The sequence below is a fragment of the Ictidomys tridecemlineatus genome, chromosome 6 (genome assembly GCF_052094955.1).
Source record: "Ictidomys tridecemlineatus isolate mIctTri1 chromosome 6, mIctTri1.hap1, whole genome shotgun sequence".
Classification (NCBI taxonomy): Eukaryota; Metazoa; Chordata; class Mammalia; order Rodentia; family Sciuridae; genus Ictidomys; species Ictidomys tridecemlineatus.
Genome location: NC_135482.1, coordinates 167,341,745 through 167,348,934, shown reverse-complemented (window position 1 = coordinate 167,348,934; position 7,190 = coordinate 167,341,745).

The window sequence follows — 7,190 nt, the reverse complement described above, 5'->3', positions numbered from 1 at the left end:
TCCCTGTGACTGGTGGCAAAATTGCACATTTCTCCAATGAATGTCACCATCTCCTCTCTCTTTGTAGGTCTAGATTGTTAGGCCTTTTTTATGCAGCCAGCACTCAAACACTGGTTCTTCTGGGAGCTTCTAATATTCTCTGTATGCTGACGAGATGCTATAAACCACAGACACCTTCTGCACTACCAAATCATCCCAGGGGTGCACATGTCCACCAAACTACAGTGAGATCTCGTAGTGTTCCTGGACACTCCTTCTCTTAGCCTTAAATTCGTTTCCTATTTCCCTTGGCCGGGTATCACAGCTGTTGGAGAGAGCTATGAATGGTTAATGTTTCTGAAACCCTGTTTCCTCTTTGCCTTCCCCAGATTAACTTTTATGCCCTCACCTTGACAAACAGAATCAATTCATTTTGGCCTTACATGAATCGTCTTATGGATTTAAAGTATGTGGCCCAAGACATGGTTTAATTAGTGAAAACAAACAAGCAGAACACCTGTTTGGAGTATGCACAATGACAATTGCTGATCCAGCTGGTTATCCCAGGGCCCTATGAAGGTACTCTAATCAGTACTTCCCATTCACATCTTATATATACAACTTAAATATTGGTTAATATGATGTTTACATATTACATATTATCAATACTATGTATATATCATATACTACAGGAATGACATCATTAGTAACAAAAAATTTAAAGGTAAAAATAAATCCATGCATATGATATGTCAAGATCATTGTAATGTTTTGAGCAACCAATAAAATAAATAAATGAATAAATAAATAAATCCATGCCCAAAATATCAAATACAATGTTTCATTATTTTAAATTTTAGACTCATAGGATATTTTTCCAGGACACTATAAACAGAAAATAAAGTTTTACTGTGGACACAGAAAAATATCACTTTTTCTTTGAATAGCATAGTCTGAATTTTGTTAGAAGGGAAAAAATCAATAATTTCCTATAAAATAGGAGCAGCTTATTAATAAAATTAATCACAAATGGATATCAGATAAAATAACTTTGAATTAAGATCCCAAACATTTTTTTTTTATTTTTAAAAAGGAAAGCATCTTGGGGTTGGGGATGTGGCTTAATGGTAGAGCTGCTGCCTAGTACATGTGGGACACTGGGTTTGATCCTCAGACCACATAAAAATAAAATAAAGGTGTTGTGTACAACTAAAACAAAATATTTATAAAAAGAAAAAAGAATTGTATCTTATCTGAAAGTGCTAGATAGAAAAGGCAAAAATAAATAATTTGAAACATGTTCTAGAATTTGTGTATATCAATTATAGCAGTTAAATGAATTGACATTTATTTTTAAATGTAATTAATTTATAAGAGTATAAAAGCACTCAACAGAAAATAAACTGAAAGCTAGACTATAAGCCAAATCATTCTGACTCTAAGTTCCACAGTCTTTTCTCTGTATCAGTGCTGGTGGCATATCGGTGAAGTGGTGAAGTACAACCTAGGCCACAACTCATTCCCTACCCACTCTTATGGCAGACATTGCTAATTAGTTGTGACCATTTTCTACCAACCCTGGATATAGGCTCCAAATACTTCTCAACAGAAAGTCAATCACAAGTAACGTGAAACCTCTTTGGAAAACCTCTCCTATATCTGTAGACTGTATGTTCTTCATCTAATTGTCTCTAATTAGGATCATAGTTCTCCCTTTCTGTAATTTTTTTTTCTTTTCTAAGTCTTTATCATTAAGGCAAGTCCATAGAACTTACTTTCCTTGGCAAAGTTTGGACAAGTAAGCACGTCAAATTTAAAAAGCCCATAGAATAGTGGGAAATGGTGTGATTTAAGAAAGGACCCAGACAGTAGAACATGCAAGGTAGGCAAAAGTTTTCCTGTTGGAGAGCAGGAAATGTGTAGAGAGAGGCACTTACCAGGATGAAGACGATGCTACTTTAGTCCCTAAGGAAACCTTAGGGCCTCGGGTCCTGAACTTGGTCAGAGGTGAGGAGGATGGAGGGTGGAGACGGGGGGAAAATGATTTGGAGGTGATGGGGTAGAAAAGGAGGGCTCAATGAACTGAAAGAGAAGCCAAGAACTACTGGGCTAGTGTTCTAATTTGTTGAGGTTCTTAGCCCTTTGTGTGTGGCCACAAAGATAGTGATAAAAATAAAACTGGACTACTGGGCTTGAACTGCATCTCAGCAAAATATGTCTTCCCACCATAATCTTTGACTGGGATGTGGGGGTCTTTATGTGTGTTGGAAAAGGGATACAAGAACAGTAAGAGCATCCATGCAGGCCAGAAGTCAGAAGCCAGGACGGAGGAGGTTCATTGTTCGGTATTCACACCTGAAGCAGACACAAACTCAGTGGCTGCGGTGAGGACAGTGGGATGGCTAGAGGAGTTCTAACCTGACCCATTACACACCACCTATACCAGAGGGAGCAGGAGGAGGAGAAATTCCAAAGCCCTGGCCTTCCTCCAAGTCTCCCTGATGGAGAGAGGTGGTTTGTTCCTCTGCAATCAGATGCCATTTTAGTAAAAGCAAACTACTTTTGAGGAGAAAAAAATAAATCTACAAGATGGAGTTTGAATTCTTCAAATTGACTCAATAGTCACTTTCAGGAGGCAGTTTTAAGTATGGAAGATATTGTTAGATTTTACTGGATTATTTGAGTTCTTCCCTGCCATTAGAGATAATGGGAGCTGCAGGGCAAGATGAACTAGGTTAATGAAAAACAGAGAGGCTGTTTATAGCATCTTCAAAGGGACTGACATCTCTCCATTTTTCTAAGACAGGAACTTTCAAAGCTCCTGGGAATGGCAAAGGCTGACAGCCCACAAAGGATCCAGCTACATTTACTGGAAAAGCAACAAACCCACTGTCTGTATAATTGTTCTTTAACCACCCAGGGATGAACTCAGCAGAGACAAGAAGAAGTGAGCCTTTACCTTCAAGTATTATTATTCCCATTCTTCAGTAAGAGAATCAAATCTCATGTCTAATAGTGAGAAAATGATAAAGCCAAGATTTGAACACTCATCTATCTTATTTGGGAATCCATATTCTTTCCTCCGTAGACTATTTTACATCCAAATATCTGATAGCATCGTCATCTTGATATCCCACAGGGACCTTAAACCCAATGTATCCCAAAGTGAGCACATCATCTTTCCTAACAAACTTGCTCTTTTTATTTCTCATATTTTTCATGTTACAGATATTGTTTAAACTAAAATCATCTAAGCTTTCCCAGTCTCGTTCGCTTCTTAAAACAGTCCAACAAACGCTGTCTTATTCTATTTCCTGAAGTACCCCCCACCCCAACACTTTACAGGTCCCCTGTGTGCATACATAAGAGAATTGAATTCAGAAAAAAAAAAAAGCACTACGGATGTATTTTATATTTCTAAATACTTATGATAGAAGCCAGGATTGGAAAATGTCACTATTACTTGAACAATACCCAGCCAGTATTTACAGTAAATCCACCAGGGAGCAATAAGGAGCCCAGATACTTCCCTATAAATTAGCTTAATTTCTTGAAAAAAAAGATAATGAGATTTAAGGGAAGGTAGAAGAATACCTATTTGGAAAACAGATTCATGAAGAGAATCCTAAATGGAGGAACACCTAAAAAATAAGATGAAGTGATAAGGAAATACTTCAAACCTAGGTCTGAGTGAGCCAATCAGAACACTTTGCAAAAAGAAGAAAGAAGCCCAGAAAGAGAGAGACCACACTCCCACACTTCATGGCAAGTGCAGTATGAGGAGACGCATATCCAAGGACAGAGTGTAACTCAGGACCTTTCCCCTCCGGAAGAATGCAGAGAATATCAACTATAGTTACCTCTTGTTGCCACTCTCCTCTCTCTCCCTCCCTTCCTTCCCTCCTTGTGAGATTTTGATTTGTATTTTTGTATTTCCTCAACAAAGCATTGGTGACAAGAAAACACTTTGTTAGTTTATATTTATCCTCTCTTTACATCTTGGGTTCCGAAATTCCAAAGCCCTGGCCTTCCTCCCGATGAACATTTTGTATAGTGTTCGTCTTGCCCCACATTATATTTGCTTCCCAAGTCTGTCCTTTAGACTTTGCTCATGAACTTGAAGCAAGTTCCCTTTGAAATTTCCCTGTAAAGGCTTGCCTCCTAATTCCACCCAGTATTAGCCACTTGTTTTGATCACCATGTGACCGTGTTTTCTTCCCTGGCTGCTGAAATTGCATCTCTTCGGACCTACCTGAGTGTTTAGGCTGTTCCCTTTTCATTTGTACAAGCCATTATAATTCTGTGTCCTACAACACTGGAGAAAAGCGGCTGTAATTCCTTTTGCTGAGAAGAATAGCTTTACCATGACAGGTATATCACCATTATGTGTTATTGAATGGCAACAGAATTTGACTTTGATTGATGTGAGTTGAAAAAAAATTAAGCATTTTACACAATCAACAGGAGGGTTGGAGCATTATGCTTTTTGTTACATTATGCTGAGAATAATGGCCCAAATTATACGTACAACTGCTATGATGAGGAAACTTATTTTCCCACTGAGTTTGCACTGTGGGTCCTGCTGCTCTGAGTACTACTACTGTGAGACTCATGGCTTTCTGCTACTTTGAATCTGATGGGCTTCCAGTTCAATCTAGGAGATAGGTGGGTGTCAGTATCAGAGCTTCAAAGCCCAGATACAAAAACAGAGGGGATAATGAATGTCCGGCATTTTTTGTCTCTATAAGGTGAGGTTGATTCTGTTCTGTATAAGATTCATAAAATCTTATAATATTATCCCAAATAAAGGCAAAGAATTCAGATACCATGTTGCCAAAAAGAATGACAAACATCTAGTATAAGCATCTGAGTTCAAAATTGTTGCCCTATAGAGCAGAACCATAAAAGCGTAAACTTTGCAGACTTCCAAGTTCCCCAAGCAGCCTAAACATGTATTCTTATTGACTCATGTCTACGGCCAATTTCCCCTAGGATACACATGCACACATACACACACTCCTCAGGGAAAATAAAATCACAATGTCACTTGTTCCTAAATTGTAACTGGAGAGTTAATTTATCTAAGTGCTGAATTATTCAATGACAAATACAGAGTAAATAGATATTAATCCTTTGGGATACTTTTAGTATGATTTTGTCCATCTTGGACTTTTGCTTGGGGTTTTGTATGTACTTCATGCTAATTTTGACAAATAAATACTGAATTGAATGCATTAAATGTATCCTATATTCTTGTCTCTGAAGACAAGAATTCATTACTATTGGAACAGAATCAAAATAAAAGTAGTAAGTTTACAAAGTTCTAACCTATGAAAATATTGGGGCACATGTTTCTTGTTTTAATATGAAAATCTTAAAATATTAAATATAATTAGGTGAGAGTGCATGGTTTTTCTATACATAAACTAGTAAAACTTATATTATTATTATATATCCATGTGAAATTAAATGGGTAGGGTGTTGGACAGTGAAGCCAAATAAAAAGAAAAACTCAATCATTTCCATTTGTCTCTTGATTTTTAAGTATTCACTAAAACAAAATATTTTTTGAAAAAGAATTGCATCATAAGTTAAAAGGCCAAAATAAATAATTTGAAACATATTCTAGAATTTGTGTATATCAATTATAATGGTTAAATGAATTGACATTTATTTTTAAATGTAATAATTTATAAGAGTATAAAAGCACTCAACAGAAAATAAACTGAAAGCTAGACTATAAGCCAAATCTTTCTGACTCTAAGTTCCACAGTCTTTAAATATTTATAAACTACATAGCATGAAATTTGCTGACCACTTTTTCGTTTTAATTAAGCAAAATAGCCTTATTCACCACTTCAACAGTTTGGAGCAAAACAACTAGTTGAAACAAAGCTGATATCCCACCACCACCTTAGGCTGAACTGCTGTGTAGCACACCAGCACACTCTTTTGGACGCATAGGATAATGAACATGGTCTTCAAATCAGCATCTTAATGCTGTTAAATTCTGCTTTTTATCTTAATTACAGGGTATCTGTTTTGTGCTTACTTTATGGAATAAGCTGAAATGACATGATATTCATGGAGAAATCCAGAAGTTTGATATGAATGAGAATAGAAAATACAAAATTAGGGGCATTTTGTCCAAACATCTGGCTGACCTAATCATCTGTGGGACAATTGGAGAGGAAATGAGAATGTTTCAGATCAGGGTTTATCATGCTAAACAGACAAAACACAGCTCATAATCACCCTTTCAATCAACACTTGTGAGCACTACTTTCTATAGTTGTGACTTACCATGACTTTCTATATTCATGACTTACCATTTGGATAAAAAGATGGCTAGGATCTAGGCCTACACTCGCCCCCTAAATAATTGTTAGAGTTAAAATGTTTATAAAATGTTTCTGATACTAAGGAAGCAAAATATGGGTACAACATAATTTTTAAATGTCCAGGAGCACAATTCCTGGTATTCTGGCAAATTTAATACTTTTCTCAGAAATAAGAGCCAGGAATCTTTGTTAAGAACAAGGACTCTGGCTTACTTTCTCTTTATACCCATATTTGGTTACGATTTCCTTTGATATCATTGTAAAATGTTTCTAAACTCACTTTCCTATCAACAAATTATAAGTGCCACATTGGATTATAATAAAACTGACTTTTTTTAACCCCTAGTGTTGGGAATCCAAACCAGGGCCTTGCACTCTCCCACTGAGCTATAATCCACAGCTGTAAAACAATGTTTTAGTATTTATGTTGTACTAAATTATTTTGAAAAGGCTTCGAATGTGTTATCTCAATTAATGTTCACAACAACCCCATTAAGTATATTGCTATTTTCTCACATTATTGATAAAGAAAGAAGGCATAAAAAATTTAAATGATACCCAAAAAGATCACATAGGTTTTATAATTTGCAGAGTCAGGGTTCAACCTTAGGGTGAGTGATAATTGAGCTGTTTCTGTCATAAATAAAATGTGGGGAGTATCTGGAATGCTTCTCGGCAGTTTAAGACCTTTAGAATACCAGAAATCTAGAGAGGAAGAGGGCATCTGGTTGTCTATGATTGAGGACTAGTTATAATAACCAAGAAGACTGGTTTGTAACTTGCCATCATTTAAGTGACTATAATATGTCAGATCAGCATTGCTATGAGGAATGATGACGATGAGGTTTTCTATGGAAATCATGGTGTTTC